Here is a 22,324-nt window from a genome sequence, read left to right as displayed (position 1 = left end):
ACACTACAATTTCATATGTTCCACGTTTTTTTAGTTTAGTGTGAAATGAGAATTGTTTTCATCTACTTTGCCGAAAAGTCATGTAACAGAAATTGCTTAGCAATTAAAATTGTAATTTCTAAGCAATTTCGGCTGAGGAGCTTCACTTTCTGAAATTTAATAAAATGCAGTTATTTTTTAATGTGAGAATAGTTTAATTATATAATTGCTTTTTACAAATTCTCGTTTTAATGTATAAGCTTTTAAAAATTATAATAAAGAGGTTTCGGATACGACAATCTAGGTCCGGGGATATAACTGAAATTCAATTCTAAAAAAGCAAATTAGATCAAGTAATCACACACACACAAACACACACATTCGTTTTTCTACTTTAAAATAAGACTCGTATACTTCTCTCCCGACTTTTTGTTCATGGAAATATTACTTGAAACTTCACCCAAATGTGAACTGATGAGAGTGTTTTCTTCTACTGATGACAGCGATTTCCCTAATTTCTAATCCCATTTATAATCACTTTAAATTCAATTTTTTTTCATTTATTTCTCTCATGATGCTCTTTCTCTGTGCAAAATTTTCTTCCCTGTATGGTGTAGTTTCATTTGGGACGACACCATGACCACAAGTTTTGTACCTGACCAACCTATTTACAGAACTGCCGTAGAACCATTCAGAGAAGTGTTGGCCATTATTATAACTGACATCGGCAAAAGGCATCTGATGACATTCAGGAGAACGTTTTAAAAAGTTCACATTGTTTTCTATTTTGGAAACATATTCAGTCGACTGTAAATGCCAAGTGTATTTCGAGTCAATTATTAAAATTTCAGGCATTATTTCATTTATTAATATATATTATAATCACTGCATTATAAAATAATAAAAATCTGGTATTATGGGAAGGAAATAAAAATGCTACTGTCATGCCGGCCGCAAAGACAACACAAACTGCTAAACTTAAAACTCCAGTTGCACTGCACTGGAATGTAAAAACACTACTTCAATCCAAACCGAATGACCATATCAGCATGTCACATACTGGATGGAATGCATTCACTCAACCATTTTCCAGACCGGTTTCGACCTTTATTGAGGTCTCACCAGTGAGTAGGAAGACCTAGACTGTTATATTATCTATTGTAGTGATTGTTTTAAACATAACAGTCACTACTTAAAAGCCACCGCAGATTCCACACCTCCGAATCAAAAAATTACAATAATCCAAGAAAATGAGTTGAAAGATTTCCAATTCTAATAATTTATTGCAAAGAATTACAAACTATGAATTAGCATCATCGAAATCTACTTACTTTGAAGATTATATAACCATTTAATCATATATAAATGTAATTTAAATTATAAGAAAATTTTTATTTGAAAACATTTAAAAAAATTAGAATAATTTTTAATGCGATTCAAAATATTACAATATTCCAAATTTTTTCGATCGGTTTTGAGGAGAGCTTAGAAGTAGCATGTATTTTAGTAGTTGCGGGACTGACTGGTATGTAAGGAATCGTTAGCGCCTGGATTTCTATTAATCATTTTCTAAACATGGGTTGAACGAGTGACATATCGGAAACTAAGAAGTTGCGTACGGTGTCTAAACAAAGAAGGCCAAACTCCACAGATTTTAGCTAAGGAATTCATATGTTTTCATGCAAGTGGGGGTAGAGAATTGAAACAGTATTCTAATCACCGGAGTTTACAAACCTTTCGTTATTACCTTCAGTTATTACTAAAAGTAATAAAAAAATTTCATACTGTTAGATATTATTTTTCGACCGCTGTTAAAGCGATTGAAAGGTAATCACTACATCAAGAGATGAGAGGAGATTGAGGAATGTCGAGGAAAAACTGTTTCCGAAGTTTGAGGTATTTTCATAGGAGATGGAAAGAACTAGGTGTGAATGTGTCTAAATCGACGATGTTGGTTTATTATATTCATATTCATATATGAATATTCAGAAGTTAGGTTTTAAATCACGTGTGCCTAAGACGAAGCCCTTTATGATTTCCAAGTAAAAGGAAGCTAGAGTGCGATGATGTAAGCAAAGACTTTTAGGATCAAGAGGACTGGGAAAAGGTATTTTATGCGATGAAATTATGTTTTGAGTGCAGGGTCGGCATAACCCGAAAAGCAGGCGACATTGCATTGCGGGGCCTTTGTTCAATAGGTTTTTTACTTTAAAATATATTTTTGGGCATAATTTAGATAAAAAAAATTATACAGAGCTGCAAATAATATTTAAATAAAAAAGAAAAGTGGGTAAAGATCTTGAAAAAGGGAAGCAGAAATAATAGCTAACTAAATTTCTCAGAGTTTCATGGTTATCCTCGTGCCACTTAGACTAAAAATATTTAAATGTAGGTATTTATAATTCGTGGAAACAAGAATACGATAAGGTGCTGAACACGCGAGCGTTAAGAGAAACATATGCGGAGTATACTCATTCAATTCTGTGATCGCTGATGCTGCCGAAATCAATAAAGAAACAGCGAGGTTGTACAGCACTATGTAAGAAATTTATAATTTCTTTTGTGCTTTCAGTAAAGAATGTGGTGCACTGTTTTTTTTTATCTCGGAAACTTGGGTTTTTTTTTTATCCTGTATACTAAATAAAATCGACCGCAGTACTCACATTATTTCAGATAGTAACATATTATTATTATTATATCACACCGCCAGGGAGTCGAAAGACTCATCGAGGGAGGTCATCAACTCTGCAACTCCACGTCTGACTACTCCACCAAACTTCATCATCTACAGCCGACCACAATCGCTATTTTCTTTTTACAGACAATCACAAACATCCATGGCCATGGTAGGATTCGAACCCGCAGCCTTTTGGCTGGAGATTGGATACGCTTAGCTACTCGCCCAACCAGGTCGGCTGTTAGGGTATTTATATCCTGTTAGGGTATTTGCCTACCTGATGATAACATGACTAAAGCTGTGGTATAATGAATTTTAAAATTTATTTTCTGAACGCAGCGAACAGCATGTCTTTAGAATTTTTCACGATGTCACTGATTTATATCTTTGTCATTTGTACGAATTGTAGACAGGTCATCCCCGTGTACAAGTTGGTACTGGCGATAATTGCTCAACTATTAAAAAAAGCAGTCCAAAATAAAATTTCGATTCTATTTTCCGACTGGAGGCACTTTTTTCGAAGCCATACTCGATTGAACCATTGGACCCCTTCTTACTCTCTTACAGGAAATGAAATTCCTTGGTATACCAAGTTTCATGTGACTGCCATCTTTCTTTCTTACCCTGAGCAAACCAAACGTTCAATAGAAAAAGAATACAAGAACATCAATCTTCTATTCTTCACAACAAATCGGATAAGTCCGGATTAACAGAACATGGAACAGAGGCCGACCATAACGGTGTCTGGTCTGGAACAAGCCTTCCACACAGATTTCGATATAAATTCGAACGCCTATTTAAAGAGTGTTGAGGCCTTAATTCACTGCCCTAACTTGAATCGGAATGACTGCCTATTCTTGTCAAAAATATGAGAAACTTTGAGTTGATTAACACATTCTTTTTTAAGGCCAATAAGGATATTTACAAAGACATAAACCTTCCGGATACTACAGTTGTCTAATGATCTATTTAGTATGATATTATAAGTTATATATTTCTGTATGAAATTTATTTTACACTTTTACGATTAACTTTTACCTCAGTGAAAGCATAGTGCTATTAGCGATTTAACTTCACGCGGCTCGTACTATTTTGAATAAATTAACGGTTTGCATCCTACCTTGAAAAAATGTTTTTAAAGCCACTAACGATAGCTTGTTAATTTGAAAGTGAAATATTTCGTGTAGATAATTTATAGATGACATCTTAAACCACTGATTTAGAAGGTGGTTGAAAAGAGAAGGATCGATCTCCTGACAGATAGTCATCCGATTGTGTTGCTTGTGTTTATCAGCAGCGAATATTCCTGAAGTGCTAGGGGGTGCGATGCACATCCGCACAATAGCAATAATACCGATATTGCATTTTTGCATTTATTCCGGAGACTCACCAAACTCCTTCGACTTCGCTTGAGTCCGAAAATTAAACACAATACACTAATGCTTCTTGAACAGGACACTTTTCAAGCGTAAACATTGCATCACGTTCGTGTTAATAGCCTGGATGTGCGGTCACAGATACAACTTTGTGCTGTTAGGACAGACGCACAGATGGCGCAGCAGGTCAAATTGTTACGTTGCAGTGGTTTGAAACCGCCCAAATCTCGAGGCACAAATTAGATTTAGGTCAATTCATTTAGAAATGAGTACAAAACGAATTTTATTCATTCCGGCCTACGGGGACATGTATATGTTTAGAGATCAACGTGTGTGTGAGTGAGAGAGAGAGAAAGAGAGAGAGTTTCTGATTCTGCTGTAAACAGGACCCCAGAAGTGTATAAATTCTGTACAGAACAACAACGACATTCAGTTGATTTAAAATATCTTTTCTGTTGTCGACTATCAAAGCAATGCTGACCGCTTTCTTCGATGCGCTTAATAAGTTATTTCAATCCCACGTAATAAAAGCACGTGACACCATCTCTGGATATTTGGAAATATTCTCCAAGCTTTGAGATGCAGTTTGTTGGAGAGGATCTCACAGATGTTTCTGCATCGAGGTGGTGAGACGTGCCATAGCTTTGGCTAATCCATTTAATTAATGAAAGGTTCATAAATTATTTCAGTTATTCCAGAAAATATAATTGAAAGTACAAGCAGGAGTTCAGTGGTGAGGGTTGTAAAAGTATTGCATGTGTTGGAATGTTAATCTGTTGGATCATTCTGTGCAATGGCAATATTTATCTGATAAATAAATAAAAATTGAAGTCAAGAAACATCATGGAAGGTAACTAAGAAAAGAGAGTGATATAAAACGCAAATTTCCAGTAATACTTAAATTTATTCACTCTCCGCTTTCTTGCCACTTCATCTGACAATACTTTGTATTCATCCCAAACTTCCCAGGCCAGAATAAGCTTCACTCTCTTAATCTCAACACCATTGGTGCATCCAGGGAGGAGGCTAAGGGGCCTTGGTCCCCCCTTAAAGAAAAAGGGAAAAAAGACCAGAAAAATTTCCAAAAATCTTTTCATAATTAAAATTATTATTTTTTTTTTTTATATATATGCTTTGTCGTGTCTTCTATTTCTATACCACTTATGAATTAATGGTCACATAAGGTGGGAATACCCTATAGCTCTCGGGAATCACGGCCATTGTGAACGCAAGGCGAACGAAGTAATGCTCGGGCGATAGATCATGCACTACGTAGTGCTTATTCTTAAATCGTCTACTCAACTCTTCCCCCCACCTCAGATTAAATCAAGTACTCGCTCCCCTCCAAGATTAAATCCTGAGTGTGCCAATGCTCAACACTTAATTTTGAAGGAAAATCTCTTGCGTTTATCTTCTGATTATTTGCAACTTTTGCAAAGTTATCTCTCTGGTAAGCTGTTCTTACAGTTCATCTTTCGGTTAAAACACCCCTTCTTATTATTATGAAGCCTTGGAAATTCCATTCCCTAAACCTGTCCTTATAACATTTTACACATTCGGTATCTTTGTTATCTCTTTTCGAACCCTTTTAAAGGTTCTAATCTAAAAAAAAATTGAAGCAACAGAAATTAATTCTTTTTCTTGTTGAGTGCTTATCTTGACTTGGTTTACAAGAGGCAATAGGACCATACTTTCGGTTGTATGAAAAAAAAGAAACAAAATGCCAGCCAAACTACGTTAGCTCAATTCTTGGTTAGGAAGTAGAATAATAATAATCAATAAAAGAATAAACTTTTATTAAAAAAAATTCAAAAAAAAAAATCAGCTAACGCCTTTTTATTCCCGTATACGGGAGTAGGCGAGGCCATTTAGCCCTATCTAACTTTTGGAGACTGAGTGGACAGTTCAATCTCTACTGGTACCAATCAGAGATAGATGGCCCAAGGGTATCACTAATTAAGCGGTACTCAGTGAAGAGAGACTGCTCAAATGTGCCGCCATCTCGTGGTCCCTAACCCTAACACAATATATTTTAATGTCTGAAATGTGGGTTCTACGGTCGATTTTCTTGAGTTTACAGGACGAAAAACCCGAGTTTCCGGGAGGAAAAACCTGCTTGCCCGTGCCAGAGATCGACTAACTCGGGAATCGGTCGAAAAAAGGCTTTAAAAAAAATTTCCTCTAGTCGCCGACTAGACTCGAAACCAAGTCTTCCTTCGTGCGGCCAAGCGCCGTGGTTGGCATACGCCACATCCACTGAGATACATAGTAGTTTTTTTTTTTTTTTTAAATTAAGGTTCAAAAAAGAAATCTGAGGAACGAATTATACTTTTTCCATAAGTTATTATATTCCATGACTGGGTTTTCGATTAATGCGTCTGTTTTAAAGAATGCATTTGCACATCACATTCGAAGATGCATTAGGCACACAATCGAGGGATTGCTGTATTGTATGCATTATTTAGCGATTTTTACATTTAGAGGTGTGTTAGCATTTTTGGTTGTCACCAGTGGTGAATTTCTTACCTCTTAATATATTAGGAAGCAATAACGAATCGGATAATGTGTTTTTGAGGAGTATGGGGGAGGGGGTTAAATGGCATGGGAAAGGCTCATCTCCGTAAAGCCGTATCTATCCTATATCATACTCAGATAAGTTTAATACGAACGTGTTCGTCAATACCACATGGAACAATGTAAATCACAGTAATGTAATGTAATGGAAAATCGCCTAAGTAGTGTTTTGGTTGTAGCATCAATTCCATAATTCTGGCATCCTCACTACTGCCCATGTACAGATGTTGATTCGGGAAGATCTTAAGTACTGTCCTTTTCAGTTTTTACTTTTAAGTTTCTCATTATTAATTATTTTGATATAAATATAAATATTGAGAACAGGTTGAAGATTTGTGGGTTGCAGAAACTAGTTGATAGGCGGAAAAGGGGAGATATGATGGAGACATTCAAATTGCTAAAAGGATTCTATAGGATTAATTCAGAGGATATTTTTGAGATCAGGACTGGTGGTGGGAGAACTAGGGGACACCCATGGAAGCTGGGCAAGAGCGTGGTTAGCAGGGGTGTTAGAGCTAGTTTTTTTTTACTTGGAGAGTGGTGAATGAGTGGAATAAGCTGCCAGAGTCTGTTGTGGGTGCTATGACAGTGAGCGAGTTCAAGGCAAGGTATGATAGATACTGTGAGAATGTTGAACAGCTGTGTGAACATGATGTCTAGGGCCTCCCTCGATGAGTCTAAGGACTCCTGGAGTAGCCCGTGGTAATAATAATAATAATAATAATACCAGACTGTATTTTAAAATTTCGTAACTCACAACTATTGAAATTGAATAAAACACGACACTAAATAAATAATAGATAGAAAATGAAGTTAGAGAGACCATTTTCTAAGCTTGGGACATTCAATTCTTTGACTAATACATAAGAGCCTGTGCAGCTCAGTAGAAGTGGTGTTTGCACTTGACCGCACGACGAAAGACGTTCGAATCTAGTCGCCAACTAGAGGATCTTTTTCTAAGCCTTTTCTCGATAGGTTCCAGAGTTAATCGATCTCTGGCACTGGCTAGCGGGTTTTTCATCCCATAAACTCAAGAAAATCGGCCGTCGAATCCACACTATTTTCAGACATTAAATATATTGTGTTAGGGACCACCAGTTGGTGGCTAGCTGCCTTCTTCACTGCGTGCCGATTAATTACTGATAGCCTTGGGCCAGCTATCTCTGATTGGCTACCAGTGGAGATTGAACTGCCCACTCAGTCTCCAAAAGTTAGATAGGGCATAAAAATTGCCTCGCCTACTCCCTATACAGGAACAAAAAGGCGTTAGCTGATTTTATTATTTTTTATACACATATAGGGTGTCCCAAAATTCACGCAAGAAGTAATTTTGATAGAAAACACAGGTTTTTCTATCAAAATTGCATAAATTTTGCGTTTTGAATAAATGTGGCTAAATTTCGTTGATACAGCGCTCAATTTCCTCCTTCAAGGCGTGGGTGGTCGTGGGCTTGTTGGCATAAACCTGAGACTTCAAAAAACCACAAAGAAAAAAGTCCAACGGCGTTAAGTCACATGATCTGGGTGGCCAATTCTGTTCACCAGAATGGGAAATTACACGACCAGGAAATGACTCATGCAGTAATTGAATTGTTTCTCGGGCTGTATGGCATGTGGCACCGTCCTGTTGAAACCACATGTCGTCCACATCCATATCTTGCAATTTAGGCACAAAAAAACTGGATTATTATGTCGCGATAGCGAGCACCATTAACTATTATTGCCTTATCAGCCGCATTTTCGAAGAAGAATGGATCGATGATGGCTCCAGCCCAAAATCCGCACCAAACAGTGACACGTTGTGGATGCATTGGTTTCTCAACAATCACTCGTGGATTTTCTGAACACCAAATAAGACAATTTTGTCGATTAACGAAGCCATCAAGATGAAAATGAGCCTCATCGCTGAAGATGATTTTGTTCGAAAAATAAGCATTCACTTGTTGTTGTTGCTCAACAATGAAAATGCGTTGTTCTTTCGTGTAGCGCTCCATTTTTTATAACCGTGAACTGTCAGCTGTCACAATGTCTTTTTTTTTTCTCGTTGGCAACACTTTACCGCACAAATGGCACTAAATTTAAATCTTGCGTGAATTTTGGGACACCCTGTAGTTAATAAATAAGTGTGGGAAAAAATGATTAGTAACCTGATTAGGAATACAAAGGAAATTATGAGGTAAAATTAGCTGTGAAGGGCAAAGAATATCCCATAATGACTTTCTCTTTGTAGTGGGTGGTAAGAGGAAAAGTGATTATGGAAAGATAACTAAGTAATTCTGCAGGTATGAGGGTAACTGAAACCAAAGAAGTAATTGCATTTTTGAGTGAATATTTTGTGAAGGTTTTACTTCAGATTGCAGCAAGTCAGTTCCTGATGTGACACAGTGATGTGGTCTTTGAGAAACTACGAGCTGCTAATATACGAAATGGAGGCGCATGCAATATTGCGAAATCTTATCTGGAATTCTGCCATTTGTGATTTTGCACTTGATGTCATATCAACGTATGTTTCCTTTGACTGTGATGTGCAATGTACGTGTTAGAACTGGTAGAGAATCAGAAGAGTGGAAGGAAGGCAGGATATTGCCATTACTTACAGGCAAATCAACGCCAGAGGCTGAAAATTACCGAACTTTTAGTAAAAAGGTGATTGAAATTTAAAAAGTTTTGGTTAAAGACCGAATTCAAGAATGGTTAAATCAGAATATGGTATATTACAGTGGGCATTATGTTTGTGAGCAGGGGATGGTTTGGGTCTTTAGTAAAATGGATAGGAATATGGTTCTCGGAGAGAAATCAGAGTAATGCATAGTGGTGTGTCGTCAAAGTTTACGTTGGTGACCAATTGTGTGCTGCAAGGCTCTATTCTTCCATATTCCATAGAACTGTCCATTTCTTTTTAATTTCTCCATTAACGATACTGAAGGTAATTTAATGAGTTATATTAATTTGTTTGCTAATAATGCTAATTTGAGGATGACAAAAGTAAATAAAACAGACATAGAGATCTTTCAAGATGTCTTGAATAAGCCGAAATCGTGTGAACATTAGAATGTTCTATCAGTGTGGAGTTGTGTACTTTCGGTTGAAAAGGGTTCAAACTCCCAACCGGCCAGGACTTTTATAGAAGTCCAGTTAAATCTGGATACGATTCGGACCATGTGTTGAAAGAACATGGATAAGAAGTGAAATTTGAAAATTTCTCGTTTAGAAGATGCAAAAATCTCCCACATTGAAGGGAACACTTAATCAGATTATGTCAGTGGCTTAGCTAGGGGGGTGCGGCTGGGGAGTCCGTCCCCGGCTGCACTTTGAACTTTTGCATTTAATCCTAAATGCATTCTCGAGAGCTCAGTTTCAAATATTGTAATACCACTGGAAATTTTCCTCACAATTGCTGTAAGTGTTGCTAGTTGTGAGAGGCGGTTTTCTAAATAAAATTGATTAAGAATTACCTACATTACTATGAAATAGACTTTGCGAATGTCATCATGCAAGAAAAATAACATTTTAGAATGTTGAAATTAAAGTTTTACTTCAAAAATAAACATAGTGTTTTAATTTATTTTCCTATACATCGTTTTGGTTTTTTTTTTGTAGTATTTTTGGTGGGCATTGAGAGGGGTAGCAAACCCCGGGCAGCAACAGCAGTAGCTATGCCACTGGATTATGTCATGTTCATAGCTGCGTTTCAGTTGCCTGTAACATGAAACGCAGTTCCTTGTTCTATGCTGGTAATTGGATCTTAGTTGTGTTAGATAAACTAAACATATAGAAATTTATTTTATTTTTGTTTTCTCTTTTTATTGTACAATACAATTTTAATGCCTTTACAAAATGAACATCCTTGCATTGTTTCTTCACTTAAAGGTTGCCTTACCTTGGAAAACCAACGTCATTTTTAATTTTTGTGCTAATTTGTCTAATTTTGTGCATTTTCGTCTAATTAGTCGAAAAAGCATTTTATTTGTTCTCGAAGATTTTATTTGTTCTCGAAGATTTTATTTGTTCTCGAAGATTTTATTTCTAGATAGTTATTTGTAATATTGTTTAAAAAAAAAAAAACTATTGCCAATTTTCCAGATTATGGTATTTTTATTTTTGTTCAAAATCATACTTCGAATTTCCTGGATTTCGCTTGGGCGACTTTGCTTTATAGAGAATAACATGAAATATATTTCAGAGAATTTATTTTATAAATCCTTCGCAAGACAGCTGTTACGAACATAAATCACTTGAGGAACATGCCCATTCATTTTAGTGTAAAATAGTAGCAAAGGTTTAGTTACTTTAACAATGCCACCTATCTAAACAGGAAAAAAGTGTCGTTATATCTGCTGATGTTAGAACTCTTACATAAATATTTTTTCTGACATGATTCCTCTATCAGTTATAATGTAATCAATTTAGATTTTCGCCCTCTTGTATTCTCCCATCTTATGTGCAGTGATTTCTTCTTTATACTACAAGAAAAAATATCTGATAACAGAAGAAATATGTAGGTATATTGCATTTGTAGGATAACAGTGATTTTAAATATTAATTTCACCTATTGCCCAATAACACATAATATACTGATTTATAGTAATCAGGAAATAATATGTATATTTTCTGATTTATAATTTGCTAATTTATAATAATGAACAGCTAGTTTCTGTATCTAAAAATTGAAGAATACAAGAGGGCGAAAATCAAAATTGATTACATTATATATATATATATATATATATATATATATAAAACTAATAGAGGAATCATGTCAGAAAATATATTTATGTAAGAGTTCTAACATCAGCAGATATAACGACAATTTTCTTGTTATTTAGATAGGTGGCATTGTTGTAGTAGCTAAACCTTTGCTACTATTTTACACTAAAATGAATGGGCATGTTCCCCAAGTGATTTATGTTCGTAACAGCTCTCTTGCGAACGATTTATAAAATAAATTCTCTGAAATATCTGCAGAGCGAATAGGTCTATAACTCCCCCCCCCCCCCAAAGAAAAAAGAGAAAAAGAGATTATGTAGCACATATGCTCCTTTTCTTTTAAAATAATTGAAATCCTATTTTACAAGATAATCGTATCAAATAATTTACAATTTTTTGAAAATAAAAGTAAAACTGATCTATAAATTAAGAATTTAATTTTGCATAAATAATGTATCAGCCTTTAAAAGAAATGTCAGTATTTCTGTGTTAGAATGTCTGCTTATTAACAATTGAAAACGATACCAGACATTCTTGATGTATTTTGCACTACAGCTTGAGGCACTTTAGTGTGACTTCTGGCGAAGTGTTCTCTCTTTCTTTCTTTCTCAACAGAAGTGAGTGTAATATAAGTCTTTAGCTTTTCCTCCAGCTAAAGAGGATTATTATCAAGTATTTCTAAGACGTAGATTATTTCAGAAATAGCAACCAGCAGTAGAAGTAGTAATATTTAGATTTTTTTAAAGAAAAATAAACAAATGAGTGATCGAAAGCATCAAAAGATCGCAACGGTATGCATATAAACAGTTTTACATGGTGAAAATGTAGCATAGAATTTCTAAAATTTCAATAATTTCAGCAGACAGTAGAACAGCTGATTTTAGATTGCAAAGAAATAGTACCGAATTAGAAGCATCGCGGTACAACAATGTTATTCTCGTATTTCTTTTGCAAAACTGTAAAATTAAGTAATAGATTTTGAATACTGCCTGGAAAAGCTTTCAAACTTGTAGAAATTTATAGTTGTTAAATTGAGTTCCAGGAGAGGATATGGAAGGGCATGGGAAAGCATTAGAAAATTTTCAAAATGAGCATAAATTTGAATCATTCCATATAAGATATCTTTCATATTATATTTTCAACATATCTGCAGTGGTTATGCACTGGTTATTATCTTAATATGCACCCTACCAAAAAAAAAAAAAAAAAAAGCGAAGAATCCCTGCTATGATATCATTGGATATAAATTTTTGATACCGAAAAGAGTCACAATAGGAAACCGAGTAATGCAATTTTACATCATTTGTTGTTCCTAAAAACAAAACAGAAAATTCGTTTCTGAAACTGAAATGCGATGATCCACATAATGGTATTTTTCTAGGAAAGAAAGCAAAAGCTCATATTTATTTCACTAAATATTATTTAAATATATAAATATTTGACATAATATTTTCAATGCAAACATTTGAAAATTCGTGAAAAAAATGGTTTCTCTATTGTAAGTAAAGTGAAAGAACAATCAAAACAACGTTTCCGTTGCACTGATTTGAAGAATAAAAGCAGTAAATATAATAATACTAAATCGATTCTTTGCAAACGCTGATCGGTGGTAATTTCAGGATTGATTATTTTTGCACATGTGAAATCCGTTTTAATTTTTGGGATGCACACAATAGATCAATTGTGAGTCAAAAAAAAAAAAAAAAAAGGTCGAATATCGTACGTCAGTGAAGGAAATTCCGAGTAACACAGTACCTATAAAGACAGGTGACACAAAGGCGCCCCTCACCAACGGTTAAACCAATAATGGCTCTGAAATAGCCGTAAAGGGGAAGGGAGGTAATGGCATGATAAAAGGTAGAATGCAGATGAAGTTTTGATCCATGAAAAAAGCTAGGGTGAACTGACCTACGATATTTGACCTTTTTTTTTTTTTTTTTTTTTTGCCTCACAATTGATCAAATCAGCTGGTTGGGAGGTTAAAGGTAAATCAACACCAGAGGCTGAAAATTGCAGAGCTTTTAGTGAAGAGGTGATTAAAGTTTAAAGAGTTAAAGACCAAATTCAAAAATGGTTATATCAGAATACGCTATGTTACAGAGGGTATTATGTCTGTGTACAGGGAATGGATGGGGTGTTTGATAAAATGGACAGGAAGATGGTTGTCAGGGAGAAATCAAAGAGTAATGTATAATGTTAAGTGGACCAATGGTGTATTGCAAGGCTCTGTTTTTCCACATTCCATAGAACAGTCCAATCCTGTTTCATTTCTCCATTAACGATACTGAAGGTAATTTAATGAGTGATATTATTTTGTTTGCTGATAACGGTAATTTGAGCAAGAGTAAATAAAACAAACACAGAGATATTACAAAATTACTTGAATATGCCGAAATCGTGTGAATATTAAAATGTTCCATCAATTTGCCAAAATGTGGAGTTGTGTACCTTCTGTTGAAAAGAGTTCAACCTGTATATTATATTAATGAAACTTCACTTCATATTGATAAGACTACAAATATGTGTTTGGTGGCTGAGAGGAAAAATAATTTCAGAGAGGCCTATTAAAAAAATTAGCCAAATAGCAGAGATGGTTATTTGGATGCTTACAAAGGAGCTGACTAGTAGGGATAAGTAGTCTTTATTCTTCTTTAGAAAAGTTTGAAACCCCCGCTTCTGGTAAAACGTTTCAATATTGTCCCACCTATCAAAATGAGATGATAAAAACGCTGGACTTCGAAGCAGTGAGTATCTTTCTGTTCCCATTCTGGTCACTTGGCCAAACCATCTCATTCTTCTTTGCTGGATTTTGTCTATTAATGTTATTTCTTGTTTTAGTCGTTTCCTTATGTCTTCGGATCTTAGTCTATCCAGCACAGATACTCCAAGCAATCTTCTTAGCAAACCCATTTCAGTAGTTAATAAATTTTTCTCTTCAGCCTTTTTGAGATTCCAGGATTCACTTCCATAGATAAGTATTGGGAGGACCATTGTTTCATAGAGTCTTACTTTTGTTACTTGTTTGATGTCTCTTGTCTTCCATATTTTATTAAATCGTCCAAAAGTTTGGGATGCTTGACTGATTCGTCTGTTTTTTATCTTTTGTAATTTCACCATGTACTCAATAACTCCTCCAAGGTAGGTGAAGTTTTCTACCTGCTCTAGATTCTTACTATCAGTTTCAATTTTTAGACTGGTGCTTCTTTTTTTCTATTTGCATAATTTTTGTTTTGTTTATATTTATGTTTAATCCGAATTTTATACACTCCTTTATTTTATCAGAAATTCGCTCTAGATTTTCTTCTGTGTTTGCAAGTAATGCAATCTCGTCTGGAAATTTTAAATTTGTTACATTTTCCCCCATATATTTTGATTCGGAAGTCTTCATTGTTTAAGGCCTTACTGGTTGTTTCTTCCAGTGTAAGATTGAACAGGTCTGGTGACAGATTGCATCCTTGTCTTAATCCACTCTGTGTGTGGAACCAGTTGGTTAAGGTGTCCTCCATTCGTACTGCACTTTCAGATTTCTCATAGAGAATCTTAAATATTCTTATTGTTTTGTACGGAATTCCAAATTCTTCCATAGTTTTCCATATTTCTCTTCGATGGATTGAATCAAATGTCTGACGAAAGTCTATGGAATTTATGTAGCAACTTTGGTTGTATTATAGTGTCTTTTTCTATTAGCTGTCTTAAGGTGAATAGTTGATCAATTGTGCTTCACCCTGGTCTAAAACCTGTTTGTTCTTCTCCTAGTGCTAGTTCTATATATAGCTTAATTTCTTTTTGGAGTACTTTCCTGAATACCTTACTTGGAATACTGAGAAGGCTAATGCCTCTGTAATTATTGTATTCTGTTTTATCTCCTTTTTTTTGTATAGGAGTTATAACTGATGTGATCCAATCAGTAGGCACTGCTTCATTTTTGTAGATTCTTTCAAATAATGTTTTTAATGGTTCTAAAAGTTGTTCCTTTCTTGCTTTTATGAATTCTGCATGTATTTGTTTATATAATCCATGAAATTTATTTTTTTTAGATATCTTATTTACCATTTTGCATTTGTCTTCTAACCAGTTATTCTTCTCTTTTAACTAGTTTTCTAATTTCTCTGGTTAATCTATTATATTCATTTCTGTTTTAGTTTCATGCGTTTCCTTTGATCACTGAACCTTTTTACTTCATTCGAGATCCAATCCTTTTTACTTTCTCTTTCTGTGTAACCTATTGTATTTTCTGCTGATTTTAATATGATTTCCCATAATTTGCATCAATGTTCTTCGATGTTTATGTTCTGTTTTAATAGTTCCTTCAGGATTTAACTAGTTCTAGTTGATATTTTCTTAGAATATTGTTGTCTTGTAGTTTTTTTTTTTTTACATTCAGTCGCCTTTTGTCTCTAAAAGTGTTTACAGATTTTCAGTTTATTCTTAGGTTTGCTAATACTAGCTTATGCACAATCTGCAGAAAAGAATCTGCTATTTAGGATTTCCATCTTTGGTTTACAATAATATAGTCTATCATATTCTTCGTTTGTCTGTCTGCTGATATTCATGTCCTTTTTGTGTGGGGTTTTGATGGTTTTAAGAGTGTTGGTTATTGTTAGTTTATTGGGTGAGCAGAAGTTTAACAGTTTCGCCGTCTTCATTGCTTTCTCCATACCCGAACTTTTTGATTATTCTTGGTCAGGTAAACTTTTGCTACTATTTTACACTAAAATGAATCGACATGTTCCCGAAGTGATTTGTGTTTGTAACAGTGGTCTTTCGAACGATTTATAAAATAAATTTTCTGAAATATCTGCAGAGCTAATATGTATAACTGTAGGAGTCGTCTTGGTGTTGTACCACCTTACCCCAGTCCTGAAGATACTTTCAGGCGCAAACTTTGTTTGCTTACACTTGTATAAAGGATTAAACTAAATTTATTATGTATAACTCCCCCCCCTCCCCCCCCCCCAAAAAAAGATTACGTTATCGCATATGCTCATTTTGTTTTAAAATAATTCAAATCCTGTTTTACAAGATAATTGTATCAAATAATTTAAATAATTTTTCGATAATAAAAGTGAAACTTATCACTATAAACTAAGAAATTATTTTCGCATAAATAATGAATGCCTTTAAAAGAAATGTCAGTATTTCTGTGTTAGGATGTCTGTTAATCAACATTTCAAAACGATACAAGACATTCTTGATGTATTTTGCACTACAGCTTGTGGCACTTTAGTGTGACTTCTGGCCAAGTCTTCTCCCTTTTCTTTCTCAATTGAAGTGAGAGTAAATAAGTCTTTAGCTTTTCCTCCAGCTAAGAGGATTATTATCAAGTGTTTCTAAGACAGATTATTTTAGAAATAGCAACCAGCAGCAGCAGCAGTAGAAAGAGATTTAGAATTTTTTAAAAGAAAAATAATACTATTGAACTTTATTTTGTGTGGTATGCATATAAACAGTTTTACATGGTGAAAATAGAACATAGAATTTAAAAAATTTCAGCAGTCAGTATAGTTCGCACACCGATTAGCGGTCCCTCGACACTTCTGCGCATGTCAGAAAAAGGAGAATCCATTCCGATAATAGGGTAATCACTCCGTCTTCTGGGATGAGTTTGTTTATTATTACAGGTCGGAAAATTTAGCATTTCCTTTACGAACATTGTAGTTTTTAAAGTGTAACTATTTTGCTTGTATAACAGTTGTAAAAATGTAAGTAGAGTATTAACAAAATTAAAAAAGGTATAGCATAAAACAAAAATTTAACTAAGTTTATTTTTAAGAAAGTTTTCTATAAAATAAAATTAATTATACAGAAAAACAGAAATTTTTTCAAATGAACTTAGATATTCTAAACTTACAGTTGAGAGAACTGAGACACTTTAATGTCCTAAACCGATTAATTATTTATGACTTGTTGTGACTCTTAACAAACCCATGCAAAAAAAATGTTGGAAAAAAATACCATTGTCAAATCCTTTTAATCTTCAGAGTCATCTGAATCGGTGTCCGAATCGCGATCACTTTCACATAAACTGATCACCAAAGGTTCGCATAATTCTTCGATAATTCCATAACTTCTTCGATAACTTTGTATTGGGACTTCTTCGATAAACATGTATTGGGACAGAGTTATCTTCGATAACTCTGTCCCAATACATGTTTTCCAATGAGATGACATGAATGCAATATTTTCCCCACTTTTCAACTGTAATACTTTCAATCGCCTGTTCTGAAAGCTTAAAAAGTTTCGACATGTCAATATCTCCAGTTACGTTGCGATGGCGAATGAAACTTTTCACTTCTGCCCTAACATACTCAATAGCATTAATATCGCAATGATATGGTGGTAGCCTCAAAGCTAGAAATCCATGCTCTTTGAGCATCGTGTCGAATTTAAATAGTTTAGGTGTGTGGGTGAGTTTCTTTTGACCAAATTAAGCAATTCAATTTTTCGCATATATGGGGAATGAGAAATGTTATTTACAGACAGCCAATCCATAAGAACTTGCTTCTTATTAGACCAATTTGGAACTTTGTTTAATCGAATAGAGTGATATGAAGCGTTATCAATTATAACAACAGCATTTTTAGGAAGGTTTGGAATCAGTTCTTCTTCTGCCCACTTTTCGAAGATCGTAGAATTCATTTGCCCATGGTAATCTCTAGTAGTTGAATTGGCTTTGTATAAGTTTGAATTCGGTAAAAAAAAAAAAAAAAAACATTTTTTCACCCGCACACAAAATTATTATGCGCCGCGAGGCATTTCCGGTTTGTAGCACTGCACATTCTTCTTTAGACTGCCAACATTTTCCATAAGTTAAATTACTATCAATCCAAGTTTCATCTAGATACACAATCGGTCTTTTCTCCTCCTTGAAACGTCTTATTTCTCTCAAATACTGTGTTCTAGATAAAACAATGTCACTTCGCTTTATGATAAGTTTCCTTTTATTCTGGGACTTTTTAAAACAAAATCCGATTTCATGAAGTATTTTCCTTAAAATTATCTTTTCCCAGGAAAATTAATTTTTTCTTTAAGCACAGGAATCAATTTCGGAACAGTTGGCACTCTTTTCTCGATCACGTAAAATTCGTGAATAGTTCTTCTTATGACGTCTACATCAAAATCATTCAAAGCTACAGTTTCGATGGTTTTCTTTCTCTGGCGCTTTATTTTAGGAGATTTAAATTTTGGCTTACCTTCACCTTTTGATTCCCTACGAATTCTTTTAACATTCGACCCCGATACGCCCGCAATTGCACTTGCACGTTTTATGACTTGTGAAAGGGAAACAAGGCGACAGCCTTCTGACGATTCTTTTTCGCAGAATGTCAGCACATTATTGAATATTCTTCTGCAAGAGCTACTGAAACGTTTAACAACAGAACCTGTTGACTGTACTGGATCCATCATACAAATTAATAATAAAAAAATAATGCAAAAAAGCGACAACAAAAATCAAGCTGCTACTAGTACAGCGACAGACAAGAAAGCACGTGATTTCACATGTTGGCGACCAATTCGTACATCCTTCATTTCTTTCTCCCCTTTAGCATGAATCGACTATTCTTGGCAAAATGCCAAAGAGAGACCTACAAACGGTTGGTATAGTATAGAACAGCTGATTTTAGATTGCAAAGAAATAACGCAGAATTAGAAGCATCACGGTACAACAATATTATTGCCGTATTTCTTTTATCACAACAGTAAAATTAAGTAATAGATTTTGAATACTGTCTGGAAAAGCTTTCAAGCCTGTAGAAATTTACAGTAGTTATGAAATTTGAGTTCCAGGAAAGGATAAGGAGTGGAGGGGGAAATTTTCAATTTTCTAATGAAAATTTTCCACAGAAGAATAAAGTTTGAATCATTCGAAATATGTTATCTTACATATTATATTTTCAACATATTTCCAGTAGTTACGACATGGATATTATCGGAATGTGCATCCTACAAAAAAAAAAAAAAAACACTGAATGCGAAGAGTCCCTGCTATGGTTATCATTGGATGAAATTTTTTTAAATAACGAAACCTGTGGTGAGTTCATAACTAAAAGAAACACTTGTTAACCATAGTGAAAATTATTTAATTGTAAATATTTCATCCTAAGTATCTTAGGACATCATCAGTACAGTAGTTTAAACAATAATAGGAATAACATACAGTTAGGGCGCATGATTACAATAGAATCTCATTAAATTGTTACAGAAGTAAAAAAAAAAAAAAAGTTAAAAAGTGTTACAGAAGTAAAAAAAAAAATTATTATTATTATTATTATTTTCCACAGTTTTTTATGACAATTTCCCATACTTTATGAATAGTAAGAACGTCGTTGCGGTTTAAATTTGGTCTGTGTGGTAGTGCCTCAGAAGATTCTTTATATAAACCTTCATGTTATGTAAAGATCTATGTAAACGTTTAGACTTTTCATAATGGATCCTATGGCTTGGATTTTCAATTCCGTGTTGAGAGATGCGAGATTTCTGTGGTTTAAAACGACGAATGTGGTCTTGATGTTCCGAGATGCGTTTCTGAACAGGCCTACCTGTCTGTTCAAAGTAAGACAATTTGCATGAGCATGGAATCTCATAAACGCCAGGCAACCTCAAACGTGAGAGTTTGTCCTTAGGAGAAGGTGACAAGTTGCAAATTTGGTTGATAGGTTTGTAAGTAGTGGCAAAATTGTATTTCTTCATAATTTTAGAAAGACGTTTGGAGATACCTTTGATGTAAGGTATGGGAATCCTATGGACTTCTTCTTTTCTGGTTTGATGTGTGGAGAAGTGACTGATGATTTTTTGAGTTGTTTTAGGATTATATCCTTTTAGGATGACTTTATTTTTGATTACTTCTAATTGTTGCTTTAGAGATTCTTCAGACGAGCAGAATTTTTGAAACTGAAAAGACTCGCAATCGGAAACAGAGTAATGCAATTTAACATAATTTCTGGTTCCTAAAAACAAAACAAAAAAAATCGTTTCTAAAAATGAAATGTGATGATCCATATAATGGTATTTTTCTAGGAAAGAAAGCAAAGCTCATATTTATTTGAGTAAATATTATTTAAATATATAAATATTTGACATAATATTTTCATCGCAAACATTTGAAAATTCGCGGGAAAATAAAGGTTTTTATATTGTAAGTAAAGTGAAAGAACAATCAGTGCAACTGTTCCGTTGCACTGATTTGAAGAATAAAATACAGTAAATTTACTAATGCTAAATAGATTCGCTGCAAAGGCTGATCGGTGGACATTTCACGATTGAATATTTTCGCTCATGTCAAATTCGTTTAAATTTTGCGAAGACACAATAAATCAATGGTGAAGCAAAAAAAAGCTCAAATATCGTACGTCACTCAAGGAAATTCCTTGTAACACAGTACCTGTAAAGACAGGTGACACAAAGGCTCTTCACCAACAGTTAAACCAATAATGGCTCTGAAATAGCCGTGAAGGGAGAAGGGAGGTAATGGCATGATAAAAGGTAGAATGAAGTTTTGATCCATGAAAAAAGCTAGGGTGAACTGGCTACTTCATCCACTTCAGTCGGTTGGGAGGTTAGAGGCAAATCAACACCAGAGGCTGAAAATTGCAGACCTTTCTAGTGAAGAGGTGATTAAAGTTTAAAGAGTTAAAGACTGAATTCAAAAATCGTTATATCAGAATATGGTATGTTATAGTGGGTATTATGTCTGTGTACAAGGTGTGGATGGTGAAATGGGTGTTTGGTAAAATGGACAGGAAGATGGTTGTCAGAGAGAAATCAAACAGTAATGCTTGTTGGTGTGTAGTCAAAGATTAAGTTGGTGACCAGTGGTGTATTGCAAGGCTCTGTTCTTTCACATTCCATAGAACAGTCCAATCCTGTTTCATTTCTCCATTAACGATACTGAAGGTGATTTAATGAGTGATATTAATTTGTTTGCTGATAATGGTAAGTTGAGGATTACAAGAGTAAATAAAACAGACACAGATATTACAAGACGACTGGAATAAGCCAAAATCGTGGGAATATTAAAATGTTCTATCAATTTGCCAAAATGTGGAGTTGTGTACCTTCTGTTGAAAAGGGGTTCAACCTGTATATTATATTAATGAAACTTCACACTTCCGTATAATGATCAGACTACATTTATGTGGTTGGTGGCTGAGGGGAAAAAGAATTTCAGAGAGGGCTATTTCCAAAATTAGCAAAATGGCAGAGAAGGTTATTTGAATGCTTACAAAGGTACTGACTAGTAAGGATAAAGTAGTCATTATTCTTCTTTATACAAGTTTGAAATTCCCGCATCTGGTGAAATGTTTCAACATTGTTCCACATATGAAAATGAGATAATAAAAATCGCTGGACTTCGAAGCTGTGAGTAAGTCTGATTATTTATCAAATCACCACTGTCAGAAACAGGCGAAAACTTAGTACAGGTTATTGGTACAGGTAACTCACATTACGAAGTTTTTGGATGGGAATTTCATTCTAAATTGTGCACGGCGAAGAACGTAAGATCTTACGAAATAGCGTAATGATCAGTTAGAACGAGCCTTGGCGATGCGATTGTGTTATTCGTAGTTTTCTTCAATTCACCTGATTTTTAGATTTCTTTTTAACTCTAACCTTTCTACTTTTCCAACAATGTCAAAAAGAAGCAACAGTGCAAAACCAGAAAATGAGCAAAAGAAACAAAGAAAAGCAATTATGTTAGAGAAGAAATACGAAAATATCACCAGCCATCAAAGCATTAGCCGTTTTTAATATGCTGAAAGAATAAAACGGGGAACTGCAAACAGACTATTGCTGCAAGTAGTGGGTGGTTTGACCGCTGTAAAAAGCGGAACTGGTTGGCTAAAAATTAAAATATGAGGTGAAGCTGCAATCGCTGATAGTGAGGCTGCAAAATCTTATCCAGAAAAATTATTAGAAATAATTAAAGAAGGAAATTACTCGCCATTGCATATTTGTAATGTCGACGAGACGGGCCTTTTTTGAAAACGGATGCCTGTAAGAACTTGCATCG

The sequence above is a fragment of the Typopeltis vanoorti genome, chromosome 24 (assembly GCF_054136105.1).
Source record: "Typopeltis vanoorti isolate ZY-2024b chromosome 24, IOZ_Tvanoo_1.0, whole genome shotgun sequence".
NCBI lineage: Eukaryota > Metazoa > Arthropoda > Arachnida > Uropygi > Thelyphonidae > Typopeltis > Typopeltis vanoorti.
The sequence above is the reverse complement of the archived record's forward strand: the minus strand, read 5'-3'. Positions refer to the sequence as shown.